The sequence below is a fragment of the Leuciscus leuciscus genome (genome assembly GCF_965113295.1).
Source record: "Leuciscus leuciscus genome assembly, chromosome: 12".
NCBI lineage: Eukaryota > Metazoa > Chordata > Actinopteri > Cypriniformes > Leuciscidae > Leuciscus > Leuciscus leuciscus.
In genome coordinates this window covers 27,676,160-27,703,161 of record NC_138736.1, presented here as the reverse complement: position 1 = coordinate 27,703,161, position 27,002 = coordinate 27,676,160, and the positions used below count along the sequence as shown (strand labels likewise).

General features: G+C 39.9%; 1 long non-coding RNA gene across 1 annotated transcript in view; it reads right to left on the bottom strand.

Moving 5' to 3' along the window:
- Positions 1-27,002, bottom strand: part of LOC309510808 — a 201,807-nt gene that overhangs the window by 137,352 nt on the left and 37,453 nt on the right. The window contains exons 3-4 of the long non-coding RNA XR_014210439.1: positions 22,007-22,123; positions 21,812-21,905 (exon numbers count right to left, since the gene is read on the bottom strand). This is a non-coding gene — a long non-coding RNA (uncharacterized lncRNA). The remainder of the gene's footprint in view (positions 1-21,811; positions 21,906-22,006; positions 22,124-27,002) is intronic.

Sequence of the window (27,002 nt, the reverse complement as noted above, 5' to 3'; positions counted from 1 at the left end):
ACACAATACTGACACACATTTATGTTCAAACACTATGTAAAAGTTAATTTTGCATAATAGATCCCATTTAAAATTACACTTTTTTAAAACTTTTTAAAACTTTAAAACTTGTGTTCAAATCGTATGATTGTACATATGATTCTATGTGAAATATTCAAAAATTATATTATATTATAATATAATTATATTATAGTTTCGGCCAGAGGTGTAAAGAGTACCTGAAAACCATACTTGAGTAAAAGTACAGATACCTTACAGCAAAACTGACTCCATTACAAGTTACAAGTCACCAATTCCAATACGACTTGAGTAAAAGTCTTAGAGTATCTGATTTTAACAGTACTTAAGTATTTTACTCATTCTGAGCGTAGGCTCAAAGATGCACTAGTCCTCGACACCTAAGAGACATGCCAGTGAAAATAAGAAACAATTGATTTGTAATTTGTTTAAAAATAAAAAATAAAATAAAAATAAAACTGAACACCTAAATATTAATATATTAAATTATAAATAAAGGTCAACACAACAGCCTCTTAAATGTCTACAAACTCTCAAGTCTCAGTTAAGCTCAAGTGCACAAAAAGGCCATAAGTAAACCAATATCCTTCAAAAAGGTCTCATCAATATAGTGGATAAATAAAATAATGTTAAGTAAAATGAACTAGTCAAAGTCTACTTGCACTGGATGTGCTGGTTTCCGCCTCATCACCAGCTGCAGTCGTGACCTCATCTCCTAAATCAAACACCTGCGATTCAGCAACTACCTGGTAATGCACCCGCACTTACGTAAAGTAGCCTTGTTGACAAGTTAGGGTGAATAAAGGCAAAATGTACAAGATATAGTACCTTCAATGCCCTTAGATGGCTATATTGCTTCTTTATAGCAGAAACAAACTACTGCACAAAAAGTTAAGTGCCATGCTAAATGTAATGTGTAATTGCATTGCTCATCACAAATGTATTGGAGTAAAAAGTACATTTACTTCTTCAAAAATGTAGTCAAGTAGAGAGTAAAAGTTGCCAATATATTTGATACTCAGTAAAACTACAAAGTAGCCAAAAAGATACTTAAGTACAGTAATGAATTACATTTACTCCAATACTTTATACCACTGGTTTCGGCTCCCTCCAGTCCCTCGGCGCCCCCTCTGTTGACTCCATTCTGCTACATAGATCTGCCACGCGTCTGCCTTAGCAAAGGGATCCGAGCCTGTCGACTGGTCAGCTCCAACTTGGCTCCTCCCTCAGCTCCGCCGGGCTCCCTCTGCCCTTCGGCCTCGCCTTGGTCACTCGTCGCTCTGCCTATACCATGGACTTCCAGGCCTTCAGCTGCGCTTCGTCCCTCCGCCCCACCAGCTCCACCTCAGTCCTCTGCCGCCCTGGCTCCACCTCAGACGCTTTGCGCTATGGATCTGTCTCGCCCTCCAGATCCTTTGGTGTAGCTTGGTCTCGTTGGCTCATCTGCTCCGTCTGGGTCTCCACCTCCATTGGCTCCGTCTCAGTCCGTTGTCCCCCTGAGTCCGCCTGCCAAGTCTCCACCAATGCTCCTCCCTCCTTCGACTCCGCTGTGGGCCTTCGTCCGACTGCAAAGTCTCCTCCCAGGCTCCTCCCACCGTCATCACCTTTCTGGTTTCTCCAGCCGTCATCTCCTGTTTCCTGCCCTTCTTCAGCCCCTCATCCACCTCCAGAGCCCCTACTCTCCCTCCTCAGTTGGACTGTTATTGCGGAGCGACTGTTATTGTTTTTCCTGTTCCCATTTTTCCTGTGTTCCTGGTCATTATAGTTTCCATAGTTACTCATTAGTTCCTCACCTGTTCTTAGTTCTATGTATTTAAGATTACTCTTAGATTATTCTGTGTATTTAAACCCTTAGCTTCCTGTTTATTGTTCAGCGTCATTTTTACATTTAATGTGGTTGTGTTATTCTGTTCTCCTGTTACCATTTGTATTTATCATTAAAGACTGTTTGTTGATATTCTCTTATGCTGGTCACCAATCATGTCAGTTTTAATCATGTTTTATCTTATATACATAAAAAAGTGAGTAAATAATGTAAATAAGTGATATCAAAGAATTGAGAAATATAGGCTATATATTATATACACAAACACAATCATTTTAATCTTCTTCTCCCAAGAAGAACAAAATATAGCATTAAAAAACACAGCAGCAGAATAATAAATTAATCAAAATTAATCAAGTAATAAGTAAAAAAAAAAAAAAAAAATGCCGTGGAGCTGTGGATGGTGGTGATTATGGCTTTATACTGACTTTAACTTTGGCACTTGACTCGCTAAAAAGAAATTACAGCCAGCAAAGCACTTAAGATCTGAATATTCCGCGAGAGATTCAGGTTTGGCCCTGGTTTCTTCATGAATCTGATATCTGCCTCATATTTCTCTGTTCTGGTGATCATAATGGCTGTCTTGGCTCATTGAGGGACATTGTCAGCTATTTCTAACAAATCAAGCACTCGTTTCACTCAGGCAAAAAATTTAGTGAAAAGTGACCGAACTGATCATCCTTCATAACGGTAACTTGATAAAGAATGTCAACAGGCACAGGTCTCAGTTTATTAGAGGTCGGCATCTTGTTAGCCCATAATGGATCAGAGTCGCCAAATCAACTAGAACCTGTGAGCCTATTCCAAACCCTGTTTTATCACGCACACACACACACACACACTTCTCCATCAGTCACTTTCCAACACTAACAAAACAGGACAAGGTTATAAATATTCAGTGTGTCTTCAGCAGCCTATCCCTTGCCAGGATGATGAGCATGTAGCCTAGAGTAACCAGAGAGAGAGACAGAGCGAGAGACTTCCATTCTGGTGATGAAGACTGACACACTCAAACCGTCAGCTATCCCAAGGCTTCAGGGGAACCTGAGGCACACAACACGCACCCCTCGCGCACACACAAAGTGCACAAACACATTCACAGCTTCCGTCGCTCTCTCCCATCTCGGCGCAGAAAGAGCGGGCTTGCAAACATTTCTGTTAATTATGTATTACAGCTGTCCTTCATAAACTTAATTACCAGGCGCTGAAAGGCAACGGGGCTCCATTTGCATATGTACATGAAAGAGACATGGCATATGCAAAAATACGATTTAATTAGCATTCTTTGATAGGGCAGCTTGCAAATCAAACTGGCGTGCTGTAAGATTCTCATCGTAAGGCCTGGATTAACTGCGACGTGAGATGGCATGGATGGCATTGCCCGTTGGGAGATGGCAAGTACGAGAGGTAGAAAAAAAGCTGAATGTGGAGTGAGCGGGTAGACTTCAGCTTTCCACGTCCGCAGCCGTCGCCGTCACAGCCATTGCTGCGCATCTGATCCGAGCCCCTGCCTGCAGGGGCTGGAACAACATCGTTTCGCTACGGTTTTGATGATTGTGTCTTGATTATTGTCATAAAAGGATATTATGGAATGCCACTCACTCTATTTTTTTTAGGAAAATGTAAATCTCTCTAATGTGTCCTCTCTCAGCCTGGGGATGCAAGGGGGTGGGGGGTATCGCGCAAAGAGATTCTAAAGAGTGGTGGGTGCTGTGCATTAGCACGTTTAACTAACGACATGCTACACTGCGTTAGCACTGAGGCGCTAACTGTGCACGGTTTGAATTACAGGAAAAACCTCATCGTGTGGCATCACTGGAATTTGTTTGTTTACTTTGCTGGCTCACAATATTTAGTATAGACTAAATGTGTTATAATTCAGCATCCTGTACATGCATGTATGGTAATTAGCGTCTGTGTTAAGGCTAGGCATTCAAAGTGCTTGCTCAGCAGTGCTTAAATGTCACGAGTCGTGTGGCTTCTCCAATCCAGGTTGGTATGTTTTTACTTCAAGGTTAAAACACAACCGGGGAGACAGACAGACACACAGAGTCACAAATCTTCTATATGAAACACACATAACATTTCAAACATAAAAACAGCAATACAAAAAGAAGTTATATGCACATATATATACACACACACACACTACCGTTCAATAGTTTGGTGTAGATATTTTTCTGCTTTTTGTTTTGTATATTTACTAAGGATGCATTTATTTGATCAAAAATACAGTAATAGGAAATATTATGAAATATTATTACAATATAATATAACGGTTTTCTATTTTAATACATTTTAAAAATGTAATTTATTCCTGTGATGGCAAAGCTGAATTTTCAGCATCATTACTCCAGTCTTCAGTGCCACGTGTTCCTTTTAGATCCTTAATCATTCATGCTGATTTGGTGCTAAAGAATAATTTCTTATTATTATCAATGTTGGAAACACTTGTGCTGCTTAATATTTTTTTTTTGTAGAATCCGTGATCAAATTTTTTTCAGGATTCTTTGATAAACAGAAGGTTTAAAAAACACATTTATTTGAAATAGAATGTCTTTACTGTCACTTTTGATCAATCTAATGCATCCTTGCTGAATAAAAGCATAAATTTTTTTTAAACAAAAAAATGCTGACTGACACCAAACTTTTGAATGGTTGTGTGTGTGTGTGTGTGTGTGTGTGTGTGTGTGTGTGTGTGTGTGTGTGTGTGTGTGTGTGTGTGTGTGTGTGTGTGGGCAGGAATTCTGGTTTTAGCTTTAGCTTTCTATATTACTATGAAGGATTTTAGAAATGATAAAGCAACAGTATTGTAATGTAGGCACTAAATATTCATTTTTAGGCACTTTACTGGTGGGCCAGTACTGTGCAGGAATATTCCAGATCATGATACTTTGGAGAGTGATTTAGGACTGCTCTGACATAAACATTTCCAAATTGAAGCCTCCTAGCTGGCTCAAGGAAGTCTAAAACCAAGAAATGTTTTCCCCAATTCAACCCAAAACAAAATATATACTGATTTAGACAACTAGTGACTTCCTACAACACTTTTAAGTGTTAAATAAAGAAAGAAAATACGTCATTAAAATCTGTGCTTGGGTCTCTCCAAAGCTGCATCTGCCTGAAACCCTGAACAAACTAGGCACGTAAAACTTTGAACAAGCTGACACTCAAACTACCATAATTACACTCCACCCAAGCGTAAACACAGATTACCCTCGCCAAGACATGAGGAGCATTTACACTAATAGATGGGCACACCGTTGGGACATTTTGCCCCAGAGGAGGGCAGGGATTGTGATGGGGCTGGTAAGGGCTGGCTGCTCTGCCCTTCCCCCTAAGCAGCCCCTCGGCAGCCATTTTGTATGCTAGACTGGGCGGCAGAGAGAGACATGGTCACACTGAGAGCCTCGCCTCATCTGCCTGGCCTAATGATGGCACTCACCTGCTGTTTTACTGCCTCCACGGGAGCTAAATACTACCCCTCAGCTCTCTTTCTCCCTATCAATCTGTATCTATGTATTTTATCGGTCTGTCAGTCTCTCTGTCTTTTTCACAACCTGTCTCTCTCTCTATATAGTTCCTTTGTCTGCATGTTCTTCTTTCTCTCCATCATTCTTCCACACCTCTCTTGTCCTCTCTACACTCCTTTCTCGCTTTCCCCACCTCATTGCTTTGATGAACTTTTTATGGTCAGCACCCATAAAGACCTCATCAAAAACCACAAGGGTTCAGACAGTTTAGGGCTAGAGCTAGACCACTAAAAGGCTTCAGAGATGAAAGAGCAGACAGAATGACAGCAATACATCTCCCGGTTGGATGAAAGTGGCTGGTGGAATAACCCAGCACGTCTGTCTGAGGAACAGCAGAGAGAGAGTGGTATAAGTGATAAAAAAGAGGGATGCGATTTTAATGTGTATGGAGAGATTCAGATAATGGGATAGAAAAAATCCTTAAAAGAGCCTCATATTGCAAAGATTTGGGAATTACACGAATATTTACTGTAAATGCAGGAGTGAATCCTCTAAATAATAGTGTGTGTGCTCTGTAGCTCAGAGAGATGTAACTGTTTTGCTGTGGAACTATTTTTGCTAACGGAGTAACAATAACAAACGGTAGAAATAACTGCCAATATTGTGTCTAAAACACAAATGACTCAATATTATTAAAACTTATTTATTGAACTGTGTGAATGCAATATCATGTATTTTAAAGTGCATTAGAGATGTGTCTTTTCTGAGAGCGGTGCAGGCAAATATCAGTCTTGACTTCACATCAGTCTACACTCCTCCCCCCATAGTGACAAAGCAAAAAACTGATTTGTGACAACTTTGCAAATTCATTAAAAAGGAAAAACGATATGACAAGCTTTGCAAATCTGCATTTGGGGATTTTTATGACATTCTTTTCTGCAGATCCTCTCAAGCTCTGTCAAGTTGAACCGGGACCGTCGGTGCACAGCCATTTTCAGGTTTCTTCAGAGATGTTCAATTGGGTTCAAGTCCAGGCTCTAGATGGGCCACTCAAGGACATTCACAGAGTTGTCCATAAGCCACTCTTGCATAGTCTTAGCTGTGTGCTTAAGGTCATTGTCCTTATGGAAGGTGGACCTTCTGCCCAGTCTGAGGTTCTGAACGCTCTGAACCAGGTTTTCAATAAGATATCTCTATATTTTGCTGTGTTGAGCTTTCCTTCTATCCTGACGAGTCCCCCAGTCCCTGTCACTGAACAACACCCCCACATGACTACCATCATCATGTTTTATAGTTGAGATGGTTTTGTGCTGGTGATGAGCGGTGCCTGGTTTCCTCCAGACATGACGTTTGGAACTGAGGTTCATCAGACCAGAGAATCTTGTTTCTCACAGTCTGAGAGTCCTTTGGGTGATTTTGTTTAGCAAATTCCAATTGGGTTTATATTCATGGGTTTCATCCGGTCCCTTTCCACAGGTGTATAAAATCAAGCACCTAGATTATGAATGCAGACTGCATTGTGCTTGATTAATACACCTGTGGAAAGGGACCGGATGAAATCCATGAATATGTCTTCTCTGAGGAAAGGCTTTAGTCTGGCCATTCTGCCATAAAGCCCAGATCGTTGGAGTAGTGTTGCAGGCATGTTTACCCTTGTACGTTTCTCCCATCTCCATATATGATCATGGAGCTCAATAAGAGTGACCATCAGCTTCTTGCTCACCACTGTAACCAAGGCCCTTCTCCATCAATTGCTCAGTTAGGTCAGAGGGCCAGCTCTAGGGAGAGTCCTGGTTGTTCCAAACTTCTCCCATTAGGGATTATAGAGGCTACAAGCATCTGTGAACCTTCAATGCAGTTGAAAAACATTTTTGTAGTCTTCCCCAGATCTGTGTCTCGACACAATCCTGTCTCTGAGCTCTACAGACAGTTCTTTTGACCTCATGTCTGTCATGTTATGTCTGAGTTTGAGCTGGACTCTTAGTTGGTTTTTCATTGTATACATTTTTCCCTCTCTGTTTCTGTCATTTGCATTAGTTTCCATTGTTATTACTTGTTTCATTAAATTGATCCACCTGTTTCTCATTTCCTCCCTTTGTTAACATTTGTATATATATAGTTTGTTTTCAGTTTCTCCTTTGTTCCGATCTCGTCGCAGTTACATGGTTGTTCTGTTTGCTTTGTGTTAAGATTCTGAGTGTTTGATATTTTGAGTTAGTGTTGCAGAGGCACCAGCACCATTTTAGTGGAAAAGAAATGTGTGTGTGTGTGTGTGTGTGTGTGTGTGTGTGTGTGTGTGTGTGTGTGTGTGTGTGTGTGTGTGTGTGTGTGTGTGTGTGTGTGTGTGTGTGTGAGAGAGAGTGTGTGTACAGAATAGGATTAGGTAGGCAGAAGAGTGACAAGCATATTTAGTTACTGTGTATATGTGGCCAGTGAGAGGAAGAAATTGTTAATACATTCATTAGTTGTGGTAAAGAGGATAACCGGGGCAAACAGGTTTTAACGATGACGCAGTTCAGGCTTCACGCTTTCATATTCAGGATCATCCGATTCCGAACGTCTCTTCTACATCACTGCGCAACGATGACTCAAAAATTCCAGCTTCTTTTTCTAGCATGAGTCAGTCATCAAGATCATCTAGGTTGTGAGAAGGAAGCCCAGAGGACTTCCTGAGCAGGTGTTTATGAAGAATGGTGATTTTGATGAGTATAAATTAAAAAAAGGAACTAAAAATAGGCCCGGCACATCAGCAGCAGAGACAGGCTGAAATTATTGCGCGTCCTGAGCGACGGCAACTTTCCTGCTTTCGCTGGAGTCTGTCAGAGCTCAGGAGGCCTTATGGGAAAGAGGCGAGCTTGACAACATGTCAATATCACTTTAGGAATGTCTGTTTGGGAAGCTCTCAGGGATATATCACATGATTCCAGAGCCTCGCTCAGAAAAAGGAGAAGACAGATTTGATAGCCTTGGAAAAGTGTGTACTTGATCTGCGAGGCCGCAAAAAAGACAATTAAAAAAAGAGAAAGTAACAATCCTTTGTTTATCACTGTCAACACATTTACTAGACCAGACACAGCGTCTAAGTTCTCGTCTATGCAGAAGGCTGTGGCAGGTTGCGTGATAGGAGAACACTTCTCACTTCTCTTTGTGAATTTATTCAGACAGACAGAGAGAGAGAGTTTACTGCTGCTACACCTCCCTCTTAAATCTGTCACTCACTGTCTCCTCTGTATGTGTCAAGATGATTGAATACAAAGTCTTATTTACGCTGACAACTTCAGCCGCTGCTCAGCCAAGCACAACAAACAGCGCTCTGAAACCCGCAGTCAAAACTAAAAACAGCTCTTGCTGCTGAAGAGAGAGCGCTGCCTTCCTTTCCCTTCCCACACACACACACACACACACACAAGAGAGAAAGTTGAGCAGCTCTTGAAGCGCTGATGTTCTCTCATCTCGCGTGAGACCGTCGGACCCAGCGTCTCCGGAAACATGCACGGAAATATACAGAATCTGTGGGCCAAAATCAGCTCATGGCAGTTCAGACACTTTCAGGGATGTTTTATATGTGACCATTGCTAGTCTCCAGTGTGCGATTTTTACAGTGGCCTTCAGGGACTTTTTAAGAGGAATTTCAACAGGTAATGTTCTGGCCGTGATTTGATATAGTTAATCTCACACAGTGTAAAATCTTTCAGCACAGTTAGCAACTATCTTAAAGGGGTCATATAATGGCACATGCACTTTTACAAGCTGATTGTACTAAAATATGTGTTGGCAGTGCCTGTACACAACCATCATAAAATGATAAAAATCCATCCAGTGTTTTTTTTTAAAATCATCTTATGTTTCCCCCCATCTCAAATCAAGCTGTTCGATTTTGTGACGTCACAAAATCGACGCCCCCTCCCACGATGGTTGATTGACAGGAGTGTTTCAACACAGACCCGCCCTCGCGCCCTCGTGAGCGAGCTGTCAATCATAGCCCGCGCCGACCGGCGCGTTCAGTGTTGATAGCTGGAGCACTGAGTAGAATGGCGTCTAAGCGATTGTAGTGTTCTGTTCTTCGGTGTAATAACGAACACAGCAGTCACGTTGATGTTCCTAAATCCGTACAGCTGAAGACGCAGTAGCTGAGTTTGTTTTCGAAGGGAATATTCCCCACGATCAACGCCAATGCTTTCATGTTTGCGCGAATCATTTCACCAGACTGCTTTACAAACGAGGTCAGTAAAAAGCTGGTTATTTGCTAAGAAGCTGCTCCTGAAAAAAGGATCAGTACCAACTATTCGTGTTCCTGCTGCACCTCCAGAAGAACTGAAGTGAGTGTAACGTTTTATTGACCTTTATATTAATCTTTATATTAATCTTTGCAAATCGCTTGCACGCTTCACGATGAATGCGGCTATTTTTACACTCAGGGTACATTACAGCATGTTTTCTATGTATGACGTTCTCAATATAATTCATAATCCCATGTTTATAATGAACAACGCGTTATGGTTATTGTGTTATTGTGTTACAAACGGTGTACGCACAGAACAGAGGGGCGGGGTGAGAAAAGCTCATTATCATTTAAAGACGCATGCACTTAAACGGGGTGCTGAAAACAGAGCTGTTTTTGACCAGGTAAAATTAGTGTTTTCTTACAATACTAATGAGAATTTTTTATTAAAGTATATTACAAACTTTTAATTTAGACCCTAAAGAATCATATTAGCTTGTACAAAAATGACATTATATGACCCCTTTAAAGACTTTTAAAACTAAACAATAAAGTGTTTTGTGATGTGTACATATAAAATAAAGCGATAAATAACTGTATTTATGGTTTGTCTATGAAGCATCCAAAATTATCCTAATGGGCAACGCTCTAGGCTAGCTTCTAGCCTAGCCTCTAGCTGACGCTGTTGCTATGCTTACTATCATAGTCTGAAATACAGTCTGAAATACAATAGGGGCTTTCGCACCAGAGAAACAAGAACTATTGGCAGAAGTACCCACTTTTTGGCAGGAACTAGGAATGATTTTAGCTCTAGGAACTCCTTTTGGAGGAACAGATAGAGTGGTGCAGGTATGATGTCACTTTGTAGGCCAACCAGCAGTTAGCATCACACTGGTTCCCTCGAGAAAAACTCTATAGGAGTTTCCCATAGGCTTTTGGATTATCGCTAAAAACAAGGTCTGTGATCAACAAAAGTTTATGATACGTACACGTTTTGCCTATCAAGATAATTATCACAGATAAACACAACTTTGATGAATTTTAAAGCCTAAATGCAGTTGCCAGAAGTAAAAAGCTAAAGGTAGGCTATAAACGATCTACACCACGGTCCCACAAATTCAACGTCACCATCACTAAGCTTCCGACAACTTTCAGTTTTTATCTAAAAACATTTTCCCAGAAAGTTTGAGTTAGAATAGTTTGTAAGAGCACAATTATAAGCATAACGATGCTGTAAAAGTGGACTGAGTTTATCTGTTCAGCGTGATGATGTTTACTCTCCACGACAGCCACTGTAGTCCCATTTAGCCACTTGTTAGTAGCCGTCTTTTTCAAGACACGTAACAGCTTCAAAAAATCCTCAGGGGGTAATATTGATGTATTTTTATGTCGTAGAATAAAACGTGAAAGTGTCAAGACAGACAGCTTGTGTTCACCGCAGACCTTATTTCAGCCATTTAACCAAAACCCCATTCCAAAAACCCATTGACTTTGGGATGATGGAACCGGAAGTGCTAAAATGCTAACTCGCTTCATACCTGCACCACTCTATTTAGCTCCTACGTCAGAGTTGGGTCTAAACCAGCGCAATAGGAACTACCAGCTGCTCGGCCGAACGTAGGCGAAACACCAGCACCTGCACCAGCCATTTAAAAAAAAGCCATTCTAAATGGCACCCTAAAAACTTGCGGTCTTCCTATGAGTCCGCACTTTCGTGAAGTAGCGGCGACTGTCGGGAAAAAGTCTGCTGCGAAGCTCGCACCAGTGTGGGCTCAGCAAAAGTGCACATCGAGGACATATCGAGCGCAAAGGGGCCACTCATGAGCACCCTGCTGAATCCTTAAATGACAAGTGGGACAACCTACATGGACACTCGCACCATTGTAAGTCCATAAGACCTTCTCTACAGCACGACTTCACTATCCAGCTAAATTCAGCATCAATCATCCCATCAAGGTCGGTCAGAAATGGAAGAAATTCATAGAATTCATAAACCTTCATAGAACACATTTCAAAGACAGCTCGATCATGCAGGTTTGCACTGCAAAACATCAGGAAGATCAGGCCTTTCCTAACTGAGCATGCAACACAACTTCTCGTCCAGGCCCTAGTCATTTCTAGGCTTGATTACTGCAATGCTCTTCTTGCTGGACTTCCATCATGTGCTAAACCTCTACAAATAATTCAGAACGCTGCAGCTCGTCTTGTCTTCAACAAGCCAAAAAGGGCCCACGTCAGTCCTCTGTTCATCTCTCTGCACTGGCTACCACTCGCTGCTCGCATCAAGTTCAAGGCATTGACGCTTGCTTACAGATCTATCACAGGCTCAGCTCCCTCCTACTTTCACTCACTCCAACGACTCTACATCCCTACCAGTAGCCTGTGATCGGTCAACGAGTGACGGCTCGTGGTTCCATCACAGAGAGTCACAAAATCACTTTCCAGAACATTCCCATTCACGGTTCCATGCTGGTGGAATGCTCTCCCCACCCTCATCCGGAATGCAGAATCCCTGACAACATTCAAAAGACAGCTGAAAACCCATCTCTTCCGTGAGCACTTAACCTCATATTTTTTTTTTTTTTTTTTTATCCTTTTCCTCACTTCTTGCATTGTTTTTGCCTCTTCACGATGACTCGCTTAATTTAGTCTTAAATTGTAAGTCGCTTTGGACAAAAGCGTCTGCTAAATGACTAAATGTAAGACCGAAAGTACATATGAAAGTATGCCATTTGGGACAGGGCCTAGAGTTCCTACGGGAGGTGCGAATACAACCAGGAAAATGGCCCTAAGCGAACCATTAATTCTCGGGGAACCACCCTGGTGGCTAGTTCCTAGAACTCCCCGGTGCGAAAGCCCCTAATTTCAGACTTTGGCTCTGAATGAAACTTTAAAAAAGGATCCTATCTGACTACCTACCTATCCTATCAGACATGAAATATTGATTTAAATCATTGTATGCTTAAAGAGACCAAAACAGAGTCAATAGACTGTGCATGGAGTATTGTCTTTGTAGTTGTGCTAAAATCTCAGTGGCTATGCAAAATTCCAGTAGCTACAGAAGCAACCCAGCAAACAAGGGGAATGTTCTCAGAACTTTAAACATTAAAAGACGGTTCGTTCAAAGCTATTTGAGTTATTTTCTCAAAGTGTAAGGATCATACACTACACTGCAATACACTGAAAAGAAACACATGACGCATTCTTCAGTGATTTTTCCGTATTTATACGAATATCCGTATTTTTCAACATGGGAGTGAAGTGAGCTGTGTTAGCAGATTTTGCGTTTTCTAATTTATTTCATGCATGGCATGTGCAAGCTCGCGGTTCCAGTATACCGGTATCCTAGTATCTCAACACAATCACTTGTCAAGCGCCAAGCTCGTGATCCGTGATCTGTTTTTCCTTCTTTTTTGTCTTTACCTGATCTCGTAAGTCGTCTCCATTTTTTCTCGATCTTTGTGACTTCGCACCCTTGATTTCCATTGTTTGGTCAGTGTATTATGACTGTATTATGTACAGTATTTATTAGCAATGCATCATACACTGTATGTGTTCTAAAATTGGCTCAAAATATCAAACATGTTTTGATGTCCTCTGACTGGATGGAATCAAAGTCTGAAGCTAAAAAATCTGAGTCTGTGCCCATCATACACTAGGCCTACGTGATTTTCTGTGAACTCTGTCAATGAACGCACAAAATCTGCAGACTGGCGCAGACATTCGGCCACAACTGCCGACTTACCCAGATCGCAAATCGGGGCAAAATTCCGTTGGGAAATAATAATTTCGAACTATTTGCAAATAATATTTTAAAATATGCACACATGCACTTTGTATGCCTAATAATATGTCAAACACGCAAAACGTTTCTTGGATTATCACATTCAGTTACGAATTACATGAATCACGTAAATGATACCACATTTCAATTCAAAATGGCCATATTTGAGGAAAAAGTTGAATAGTTTGCATCCCTGGATGTTACTGTCAGTCATTTAACATTTCTATTGTAAAATAATTGTGAAATATAAAAAATTTCACAATTTCTATCTTACCTCACTCTCTTTCAACAATAAAACAGACGTTTCATGCTGGAATTCATATTCTGCTTCTGTGAACAGTAATCCCCGCCTACATTGATTTGATTGGCCATCATCTCAGTAACTTTGACACTGACGAGCGCTGATAGACCGCTGAGGCAGACCAGACTAAAATTTTTATTTTTAAACCTTTTTGTCAGCCTAACATACAGAGCGCTGCGTAACATTGCAGCAGAGCAGTGCAAGAATTTCACAATTCAAATATTGGGGGACAATTTGGCCATTTCTAATTACTTGTCCCCCTCAATGTCTATGGTGGTTATGGCCCTGCTGCCAATATGTCCAATATGTCCAGTTAACACTTTCTCAAGATTTAATTGTATAGAGTCTGTTATACAGTTTAGCAGACATCATACAAAGATATTTGACATTCTAAATTTAAAAACAGTTTAGTATGTGCAAACCTTTTTTTTTCTTCCTTGTATTTTTTTAAACTTCCTAATTAGGGGGATCAGACCTCCCCCTCACCCTGCCATTCTCTTCCATATGCCCAGTGTATGCTTTGCATGGCAGCACCATCTAGACAGGGGATCTGAACAAACCCATCAAAAACACTGGCCCTGTTACAGATGTGAGCATTGGCACAGCACAGACACATGTAGAGAGGGGGATTCTCTCCCAACTGCATGTTATTATGGAAATGCATCCTATTCTACAACACATAGACAAAAAAAAAAAAAAAACTCTTCAGACTGATTACACTATGATGCCAGAAAACAACAGATATTGGAATCTTTCCTTTCTGTAGACATCAGGCTCTACAACGCAACACCCAGCCAGACAGTATTCACAGTCAACAGCTGAAACTGTACAGATGCTTTACTTTCAGCAAATAAGCAATTATTGCCATGGGAATGATTCTCTCCAGTTAATAACACTGTATGGTCTAGATTTAAAATGTTTTTAACCCAATAATGTCCAGATTTTTCACAAAGATGTCTTAATTATGTGCACAATCACTCATATAAACATACAATGTAGCTCTTTAGTGACTGGTGACACATACAGTATCTAACTATAGAAACTCCAATAGAAACATGTACAAAGATAAAAAAAAATAAGGGGTTTTGCCCACACCTTACAAGCTCCCAGGTGCATTTCTGAGTAAACATAAAGAAATGGGAGCATGAATTAAATACCACCACATGACACATTATTCTGCAAGTTGTCAAAAGCCCTTCCTAGGGGTTTTAAAACATCTAAAGTCAGCCAAAAATGTTTACAAATGGAAAAAGAGCGGTAGAGCCTTTGGCAGCTATAGTTGCCCGCAGGCTTAAATGGATTGTGTTCTGTCCCACCTTACCCTATCTTGTCCTGTCTCTTCAATACTCTGGAAAAGTTTTACTCTAAAAAGCAGTGTTATATATGTTATATATAGGCCACTTTGTTCCTTCTTTGTGAGCGAAGACTGAATACATGATACTTTGATAACTGTAGGCAGAGAATGACAGATCTTATACTTTTCATTCATTTGAAGAAAGAAAAGAACACTGTATGGATACAATACAAGACAAGAAAGATAATAAAAAAGAAAGCATATTGCATCAATATTGAACTTCTAAATAAGTCTGATAGAGAGCCCATTTTTTTTATTCTGAGGGATGCAATTGTCCTCTTGGTGTCCTTTTGGGACAGAATATGTGAAATACACATAGCCATCCTGAGGGAAAACAGAACTGTACAAGATCACAGGGTATTGTTTGTTTTGTGGGTATTTTTCTCCATCCCTTAAAAAATGCAACAAAGACCTAAACATTCATAAGCCTTTGACGAAGAAAATCGAATTGAAGAAAAAAAACTCCATTGGGATTAAACTCTGTGTACATAACTCAGAGCAAAATGGCCCCTCTCCTCTCATAAGAGGAAAGAAAGGGTCAGCATCTACTTCCCCCCCACAGCTCCTCTCTTTTCTGCAATTTATTGCCATCTCACTTTTCCTGAAATCATGTACAAATCGAAAAGCTTACATATAGAAATGCCTTATACTGTATTGGCAGAGATGTACAATAATTAGAGAAATGTATTTATTAGGATTAACCCCTTGAGATGAACCATCTCATTTGCAAGGGGGTCCCATTGTCAGTTATTTCTGTGTGTGTGCCTACCCATGAGAAGGAGGAACTCCCAGAGCTCAAGACAAGAAGCCCAGAGCTTAGGACAAGAAACAACAAGCTGAGGACAAGAAGCCCAGAGCTGAGGACAAGAAGCCCAACGCTGAGAAGCCCAGAGCTTAGGACAAGAAGCCCAGAGCTGAGGACAAGAAGCCCAGAGCTGAGGACAAGAAGCCCAACGCTGAGAAGCACAGAGTTTAGGACAAGAAGCCCAGAGCTGAGGACAAGAAGCCCAGAGCTGAGGACAAGAAATCCAGAGCTGGAACTGAGGACAAGAAGCCCAGAGCTGAGGACAAGAAGCCCAGAGCTGAGGACAAGAAACCCAGAGATGGAGCTGAGGACAAGAAGCCCAGAGCTGAGGACAAGAAACCCAGAGCTGAAGACAAGAAGCCCAGAGCTGAAGACAAGAAGCCCGGAGCTGAGGACAAGAAGCCCAGGGCTGAGGACAAGAAACCCAGAGATGGAGCTGAGGACAAGAAGCCCAGAGCTGAGGACAAGAAACCCAGAGCTGAAGACAAGAAGCCCTGAGCTGAAGACAAGAAGCCCAGAGCTGAAGACAAGAAGCCCAGAGCTGAAGACAAGAAGCCCTGAGCTGAGGACAAGAAGCCCAGAGCTGAAGACAAGAAGCCCAGAGCTGAAGACAAGAAGCCCTGAGCTGAGGACAAGAAGCCCAGAGCTGAGGACAAGAAACTCAGAGCTGAGGACAAGAAGCCCAGAGCCGAGGACCAGAAACCCAGAGCTGAGGACAAGAAACACAACAATGTACACAACGCAAATATATATGTGTGTGTATATATAAATATATATATATATATATTAGGGATGGGGCCGATCCGATCCAGTATCGGTATCGGGACCGATACCAGCGTAATTCACGTATCGGATTTTCCCGATCCAACCTGCGGAGATATCCGATATCCTTGAGTCATGTCTGCGCTTTAACGTTGTCTGCTGAAATGACTCCAAAAGTGATTCCCGCCGCCTAGTCTGCTAGCTGGCTGCAAACTGCGGAATGGATTTCCTGAACGGAGGCGCGGCTCAATGAGACACAGAGTTATGAGACACGCCACCGCTCAGGAAATCCATTCCGCAGTTTGCGGCCGCTGTGTGGAAATTCTTCACACTGGAAACACCGCAGAGCAAGACAGCAAAATGCAATGTTTGCAAAGCCGTAATTCAGAGCTCGTTGAAGCTCCCTCGCGTCGTACAACACAACGAATGCAATCAAACATTTAAAAAAGCACCACGTTACTGTGCGTTCACACCAAACGCGAATAGCGCGTCAAATTCGCGTCTGCCGCGTCTAGTTGGACGCTTGAATATTTTGAATCCATTCGCGCGCCCAGAGCGAAATTGACGCTCGTAAAAAGCAAAAGTTTGAAGCGAAATTGACGCGCGTCTGAGGCGAAATCCGCTTGTCGGTTTGCACATGGCTGATGTTGATCGAGCATTCATCGAGAGAGTTACAGCATCGGAGCGAGGATCACCCTTTAGATAGTGTGTGTGTGTGTAAGATGTTTACACTTGCACTTTTCTTATATTTCAAGACTCAAGTATTTGACATTTTGGGAATGTAATAAATATTGACATGACCTACAGTTGCATATTTGTTTTCAGAATGGGATTTTTCCTGTTAACAGGATTTACTGTTTTTCTGACTTCATTTTCTGACCTTATACTTACCATACATGCATAAATATGTAGGCCTACATATCATACTTGCCTGTTGAGAGGAGTTTATTTCAGCATCATATAAAATAAACAATAATGATAATAATAATATTAAAGCAAACACAGCTCTGGTATCGGAATAGTATCGGTATCGGCCGATATCCAAATTCAGGTATCGGGATCGGATCGGAAGTGAAAAAATGTGGATCGGTGCATCCCTAATATATATATATATAAATATATATATATATATATATATATATATATATACACTGTAAAAAAAAATTACATCCCCAAGTGAAAAATTTCAAGTGACCGATAACATCTAAATTCTTCAATTAGTCTGACGTATTATTTCTCATTGAGCCAATGTTAACAGACTATTGCAACAAGAATTTCACTTGGGCCAATTGAAACATTTTGATGTTATCGGTCACTTGAAATTTTTGATTTGGGAGGGTTAGAAATTGTTTACAGTGTATATATATATACTGTATATACTGTATATATATATATATGTGACCCTGGATCACAAAACCAGTCTTATGTTGCACGGGTATATTTGTGACAATAGCCAACAATACATTGTATGGGTCAAAATTATAGATTTTTCTTATTATGCCAAAAATCATTAGGATATTAAGTAAAGATCATGTTACATGAAGATATTTTGTAAATTTCCCACCTTAAATATATAAAACATTTATTTTTGTGAATGGATGCAGCACTATTGCCAATAGAAATTGACAACTTTAAAGGCAATTTTCTCAATATTTAGATTTTTCTGTACCCTCAGATTCCAGATTTTCAATAGTTGTATCTCGGCCAAATATTGTCCTATCCCAACAAACCATACACCAATGGAAAGATTATGTATTCAGCTTTCAGATGATGTATAAATCTAAATTTAAAAAAAATTACACATAAGACTGGTTTTGTGGTCCAGGGTCACATAAATAAAAATTGTATATAATATAAAATAAAATATATATTAAATACATATTAAATATAATATAAAACGTGACAATAATTTTTTTTTTATTGCGCGCCAAATCAGCATATTAGAATGATTTCTGAAGGATCATGTGACACTGAAGACTGGAGTAACGATGCTAAAAATTCAGCTTTGCCATCACAGGAATAAAAAATAAAAAAAGCAGACAGGACAGCGGAGACTGACAGGAAAGCACTGGATGGAGAGAGGGGAACAGGGTCGGCAAAGGACCTTGAATTGGATTCGAACCCAGGTTGGCTGGAGGCACAGTTGATCCATATGTCAGTGCACTAACCACTAGGCTATCAGCACCGACAATAAATTACTTTTTAAAATAAATTCAACTGTAACAATATTTCTGTTTTTAAACAGTGTGTATACACATATCCAGAAAAGTAAAAAAAAATTATATTTACATTTATGTAGGCTCATTTAGAGCCACTGTACACCACAAGTGGGATTTCATAACAAAGCATCAATATGATGGCAGATGTAGTGCTGAAAGCAAAAAATCCTCCCTCAAACCTTCTATATGAACTGCGTACGTTTAAAGTAAATTTTCGTAAATTCCCAACAACTCCTATTAGGCGTCCTTTTATTCAAGCTTTACAGTTTGAACGTAAATACGTTGGTATCAGCTCACACCAAATGAACGCAGATGAAAGCCTGAACTGAGAGTCTGAACTTTCATGTTTCCGCTGAGGCTCAGAGGCTCTATTTGCAGGCATTCTCAGATGGGGTTTACTGTGGTTTGTTTATAGGGGTTGAAGGGTAGCCATGGCAGGCAGTGACTGGAAGCCCTCACTCGGGACAGGAGAAAAGTCAAATCCACTCAGACCCGCACTGATTCGATTAAACAACCACTGAGGTCCGCTGCTCAGGTTCGCTATCCACATCCAGGGCCGTAGAGGGCCACAGAGACCAAGGCCCCAGCAGGGGCCGTCTGTCCATTCAAAAGAGAGAGAGAGGAGGGAAAACATAATTTATTTAGAGTGTTTACTGTTTACTGTTTCTACCGGGCCTTAGAGAGGAAATTAATTTTTTACAATTTTCCCCCAAGTATAAAAGAGCAGGCGAACTCTGGGGTATTCAGCTTCCAAAATGATGAACAGAATGAGTCTCTTTGATTCTCATCACCTTTATCAATGACAGATATGATTTTCCTCTCCTCTCCCAGTGTTTTGAATATTTCACAATGAAGGGCCTGTCCATTTACTGTAGGGTGACAGAAGCTAAATGTAGATAGAAGGGTCAGTCAATTCTCTCTGTCTGTTTAATAAGATCACATATATCAAAGACTAGCTGATAAAAAAAGGTTTGTCGAAATACACATATGTTTTTAAAAGGTAACAATGCCTGATTGTTTTTGTAGAAAATAGGGGGGGGGGCTGAGTTTACATATACGTTTGTGTAGCCTAAAGAATGTTCTTGGACTTTTCAATGCTGTACAACATATATTAAAGAATAAAGCTACTATTTATTTATATATTTTTAGATATTTATAGTATTGTAGGGCCTGTACATTTTTTTTTTTTTTTTTTTGTCACATTCAATGTGCTTACAATTTGGTCAATATTTCATTGTGCCATTGTCATTAATTTTAGACCATTTTACTCTTAGTTTTAGTAAATTAAATTGGCATTTGATTTGATGCTAATGTGCAAAGTATGGAAATGAGTGTCAGACCAATATTTAACAAATCATTTTCAAAGCTGTATTAAGATATTTAAAAAACAAAGACATTATCTACATTAAAAAAAAGTTCTGCTGCTTATTAAACTGTACATATTATCAAGTATAATGATTATACTTTATACATAAGTATGTACTGTATTCATTTTAGATCTACAAGTATGATCTAAATTTTAGAAGTTGTTGTCGTGTCACTTAATCAGAAATCATTCTAAAATTGTATGCTGATTTACTGCTCTAGAAACGTTTCTTTTTAGAACAGTTGAAAACCGCAGCTTAATATATATATATATATATATATATATATATATATATAATATATATATATCTTTTTTTTTTTTTTTTACCATGATACAGATAAGATTCTTTGATAAAATAGTTTAAAATTACAGAATTTGAAATAGAAATCTTTTGTAGCATTATACATGGCTTTACTGTCACTTTTGATCAATTTAATGTGTCTGAATAAAATAATACATTTCTTGTGAGCTAATAAGCCTGCCAGCAAAGCAATTCGGTATTACTGCTTTTCACAGATCAATCTTCAATATGCTTTCCCTCAAGTTTGTTTATTTACTTTTTATTTTTTACTTTTCTTCAACAACAAAAAACTGTGTATATATTTTATCCTACCAAACATCAACTCTTAGAAGATTAAAAATTATGAACTAGCAAACATTTATTTTCTAATCCAAAGATTCCTACAGTATCACAAACAATCAGTTTTGACCACGTTACATTTAAAAAGTAGTGATCAACTCAATACTTCGACCATCTCATATGAACCAAAGATAGGGTCTAAAATGGGCCAGATACATCCAATCAAGGGTGCTTAAACTCAGCCTAATTTACCGCAGAGACCCCAAAGCGTTGTTTGATTTAAAATCTAACTCTTTGAGAGTCGTAAGAGGCCGTGAGAGCGCCGGCGCTTCTAAATGACAAGCTGACTATTACACCATAAAGCACCATCAATTTAAATTGCAAAACAGGTTGCCAGGTCTCTTCAGAAGCAATCTCTGTGAGCATTTCGCAAATGTACGAAATGAATATAAAAGGGAGGGATATGTAAATGAGGGTGACGGAGCACTACTTTGAGGCGAGTAGGTAATGCTGCAGCTATTCATCACGGTGGAGAAAGAAAGCACCCGCGTCCGTCCTTAGCATATTCTAATGAAGGCCATCATGCAAATGAGTGTGACCTTTTCTGGGCTTTTTTTTATTCAAGTTCACATTCAATGGAGAAATGTGTACATACGCTAGGCAAGCAAGCGGACGCAGACGCGCGCACGCCCGGAATTATATCGAGGCATAACAAATACTCTCCCCTTCTTCAGCCGAAACACCATAGTGACTAATTACAGCAATCAATGGGAGTACAAACAGAGCAAGCTACAGCTGTGAGAGAAGCAGGCCTGTCTGTTAGGACCAGGCCGAGTGTTTCAGTTCGTCAGAATTTCGGGAAGTATGTCGACAAGTCAGATATGACAGGGCTGTCTTTCTCAGGCCTTCTTTCCTCGGAAAACCCTTGGAAAGACTGTCAAAAAAATTAATAAATAAACACACACGCCCAACTGCCAGTAGACTGTAATTGACAGTGAGCGAACCGGCCAAGTTACATACCCTTACAATGACTTTGAACTTTTCTGCTTGTAAAGATTAGGCATAAATATTGAAATATTGAAATGAAAGATGCCCCGCTTACATAGATGAAGCAGCAAGATGGAGGAAGAGGTGCTGAGGGGGGGCGTGTTGGTTCGGTATCTCCTGTGCATCAGTAAGCAGACTGGGCCTCCTCTCTGCACAGACAGTTATGGATAGGAAACATTATCAGCCATGGTAATTAAAGGCAAAACTTATACATGCTGGGAGGGTGGAGGGGGGCGTCACACACACCCACCATTTATCACACACTCTGGCTCTGGCAGAGAGCAGATGAGGTGGACCGTTCCACCTCTACAAGCATTTACACGCTTGCGCTGGTCGAATGCTTAGGTTTTTGCCCCGTGATGTGATCCTGAGAAACAGAACTCAAGTTAGCATGAAAAACTAGCTGTAAATACAATTAAATGGCAACAGAGAGGAGAGAAAGCTTTTGGCTTTTGAAGAATTGCATAGCCTAGGAACAGGAAGGAAAAAGCACACATGAGATCTATTTAATAACTCAACTGTTTCTCCCAAGTAGCAAGGAGATTAAATTGAGAGGAAAGGGAGATTTTTGCTTAAGTACTTCGCAGATTTGTCTCCTAAGAAAAAAAAAAAAAAAAGGTAATCTCACATGTTTCTCCTCTAGAGTTTATGAAGAGATCTTAATAATGTTGCAAACTCTGAACATATTTACCAAAATAACAAAACCTAAAATCCAAAGTTATAGATTTTAATCAGGCATGGTTATAATTATCTTACAACCCACCCATGTATATATGCAAAGGCCCACTTATCCACTATATAGCTTTACTACATCACCTGCGAAACCTGCACGTTTATACTCTAAGCTGGGACTCTTATGCTACTCTATTCCCACCTCTCCTGATCCTGCATGCATGAATACTTAACATTCTGTATTACAGAGCTTAGGTATGGTTTAATTCTGAAATATAATTCGTGTTTTACATCATATCTATTGTACTTTGCTTTAAAAACCCTGCCACAACACAGAAGTTGAGCCTGGACCCACAATCTACAGTCATGGGAGCAGAGTAAAGCGTATCTGAGTATGACAGGGAAAAAAGGGCAACCAAGGATCATGATGCCCTGTGTGTATGTGTGTCAGCCTTGAGATGAAGCACCACTCTGGCACACTTCACGTCATGGAGAGCGACATCTCCAGCCTGCCAGGACCAGTCAGCACCAGCACTGTCACAAACACACACACTCACACATGCTCTCTGGGTTTCTCACTCGCTCGCTCACACACACGTCTACAGGCGTCCTGCAGATACCGACACTGTGCTGGAACAGCAGGAATCCAGCACATCACATTACCATCAAAACCTGCACTGCAGAGACAGGTCAGTGTCACATACACTTTGACATACACACAGGAAGAAAGGAAGGAAGGAAGGAAGGAAGGAAGAAAGAAAGAAAGAAAGAAAGAAAGAAAGAAAGAAAGAAAGAAAGAAAGAAAGAAAGAAAGAAAGAAAGAAAGAAAGAAAGAAAGAAAGAAAGAAAGAAAGAAAGAAAGAAAGAAAGAAAGAAAGAAAGAAAGAAAGAAAGAAAGAAACAGGCAGACAGGATGAAAGGAAGGAAGAAACACAGAAGGAACACAGATAGACAAACAGGAAGAAATAACTAGAAAAGGAAGGAAGGAATACAAGCAGACAGAAAGGAAGGATAGACAGATAGACAGACAGAAAGGAAGGAACACAGATATGATAGAAGACAGACAGAGAGAAAAGGGAGGGAGAAAGGAAGGAATATTAGATAGGAAGGAAAACAGAGAATATTAGATAGGAAGGAAAACAGAGAGGCAGAAAACGAAGGTAGGGACACAGACATACAGGATAAAAGGGGGTAGAAAGAAATACATAAAAGGAAGAAAGGAAAGACGAAAGAACACAAAAGCAAAGAGCACAAATCGGGACAAATGAAGGGTAAAACAGAAAAACATCAGATTGAAAGAAAGAAGGAGACAGAAAATGAACACAGACAGACAGGAAGAAAGAGCAAGAAATGAATGGACAAGCAGACAGAAAGAAAGAATGACACACAGACAGACAAGAAGGAAAGAAAACAGAAGGAAGGAAGGAAGGAAGGAAGGAAGGAAGGAAGGAAGGAAGGAAGGAAGGAAGGAAGGAAGGAAGGAAGGAAGGAAGGAAGGAAGGAAGGAAGGAAGGAAGGAAGGAAATGGGAAGAAAGGCTGGAACAAAGACAGACAGACAGACAGACAGACAGACAGATAGAAAAGGAAAGATCACAGACCGATTTGAAGAAAGGAACACAGACAGGAAGGAAGACAGAAAGACAGGCAAGTAAGGAACACAAACAGACAGAAAGAAAGAATACAAAAAGAAGAGAAGGAAGACAGACAGAAAGTTGGAGCGGAACTTTTTTTTTTAGTATGGATCAATTTGAAAGTTCTGAATGTGTTTATTTGCTAAACATAATTTTGTCCACTTGCATATTAATGACCTAAAAGCTTGGTTTGGTCTCTGATAATAATCTACGACAAGACAGGAAAACAGGAAGTGACAAGAACACTTTCCAGGCATTAAGGCCTTACAAGGACAGAAGCTGGCATGCAGAACGACATGAGAGGACGAGTGCTGTTGATTGAAGACATCAATGATACCCTGCACATGATCTCACTACATAAAACTTTTACAAGTAAAGGGGCATTTGGGACCCATCACACACACATATGGAAAGTGAGATGGCCAGTACGGAGCGGTAGAAAGCAAACCGAAGCGAGAGAACGTGAGAGGAAGAGATGGAGAGACTGATAGGCGCTGATCTTCATGATAAGCACTCCTGACAACTTGTGAGCGGTTTGCTGGTAGGACACTAATTGCCAGTGAAAGGTGACCGGGAGAGAGGCAAAGCAGCTCAGCTCAGATAGGCCTCTCGCCTCGGTCCGACATGATACCCTACGACAGCACACATCCTCGTATCAAAAACCGAACACACACACTTGACACCAACCCATCACTCTCCGCAAAAACGGCGCACTGATACTCCCCTGGCACCCAGAGAAAAAAAGGGAGGGAGGGCGAGAGGCAAGGATACAAGGATGAGAGAGATGAATCGTATTGACAGGTAGCCCACGGTGGTGAGGTTGAAGTTGAAACTGCCTGGAAAGAAAAAGGAAGGTGAGACCCATGAACTGAGTGCCATTTAACTGGCCAAGACTGAACCTTTTCCACTCATCTACCCAATGACGTGCAGAAGACGAAGGCACACACTGCCTTCATGTGAGTTGTGAAAGAACTATGAGTAATAATGTGAAGAAAGACTCATTGTTAATTAGGGGTGCTTGCTAAGGCACTCTTGCACTGTAAGTCCTATAGTACAAAAGCATTTGACACATTAAAAAAAAGAAAGAAAATTGAGAATAAAGTCGTAATGTTTTGAAATTCACTTTATAATAAGCCTTTTCAGAGAATAATGTCAAAATTGCAAGAGTAGCTAATATTAATAAGTAACATTTTGAAAATAAAATCAGATTAATATAGAAATATTTTGAGATTTAAATCAAATTATGAGAATAAATTTAATTCTGACAGTTACAGTTACTAAATTCAAAATTAGAATAATAACGTTATAAATATTCGGAGAATGAAGTCAAAGCATTCTGAAATAACAGTAATATTACTACAGTACTACAGTAGACTACTATATAGTCGGAAGGTCTCTTGTTCTCACAAAGGCTGCATTTATTTGATCAGAAATACAGTCATTTTATCACAATTTTACATACATTTTCTATTTTAATATATTTTCAAATGAAATTTATTTCTGTGTAGGCAAAGCTAAATGTTCAATCACATGACCTCTCGGAAACCATTCTAATATGTTGATTTGGTGCTCAAGAAACATTTCTTATCATTTTGAAGAAAACTGTTCAAAAGAACAAGCATTTATTTTAAATATATTTTTTGTAAAAATGGAAAAGTCTTTACAGTCTTGAACTTTTTATTCTCAAAACAATACAACTGTAATGTGTAAATCTTAAAATAAATAAAAAGTTGCCTTTTTTAACGTTACTAAAACGTTGTTGTACTATAGATATTGGTGGCAGCAAGTATCTTAAGTAGGGATGTCCCGATACCACTTTTTCACTTCCGATACGATACCGATGCCGCAGCTTTGGCTATTTGCCGATACCGATATCAATCCGATATTTTTATTTTATTCTTGAACTAATACTACTAATAATAAAATATATGGAAGCACTTTGCTCAATTAGCCACATAAAAACATCTCACTCAAATGGAGAACAAATACTTCTCCAGTATTTAGTCCACAACAGCAGTTGATAATGAAAGACTGCCACCCTTTATTCAAAAGACCTTGAGATATGTTTGGTAACCTGAATGAATTTAAAATTAATTTGCTATATTTTAGATCAATATATTTGTTTCCTTAAAATTTTAATTAACTTTAACTTTATTCTCATCTAAATTATAAATAATTTATTTCTGTATAAAATAATACTACTTTTAAAAACACATTTGATTTTCTTTTTTAATTAATGTAGAATGTGTAAATTAAAAATAAACAGATTAGTCTGTTTTAGGACAATAAATGAAAACCAATGCAATATGATGAATGTCCAAAAGATGAGATCATTTTTGCTTTTAAACAGCGTGTGTGTGTCTGTGTGTGTGTGTGATTTTGGTTGGGTGACAGTTACAGTTTGACAAGAGTTTACAGTTTGACAAAAGCACAATGTTGTGTTTTACACAAATATAAGTAGGCTAAACACTTTTTGCCGTTTTAATGATGTCCTGTATGAAAATGACGGAGTATGTTTTTATGTTTCCACTGTTCGATCGCGCCCGTGCCTCTCTCTCTCTGACACACACACACACACACATTCCAGCATTGCAATCTTGACATCGCAGCCTGTTCATTTTGCTGCATTCACACCAAACGCGAATAGAGCGTCAAATTCGCGTCTAGTTCCGATGATTGAACGGTTTGAATCCATTCGCGCGTCCAAAGCGAATAGGACGCGCCGCGCGCGTATAATGATAAAGCGAGCATTTGAAGCGATATAGACGCGCGATCAGAGCTAAGGCGGGGCTACAGATTAGGTGTCCGTCCCTAAAGAACCCGCATATGTCTATGCGCGTATCTAACAGTATCGTTAGTTCCGTATTAGCCTACATTAAATAATGTGCACGAGAGTTTTATTTATTTTTATTCCGTGTATTCTCTGTGTAAATCCATGCACC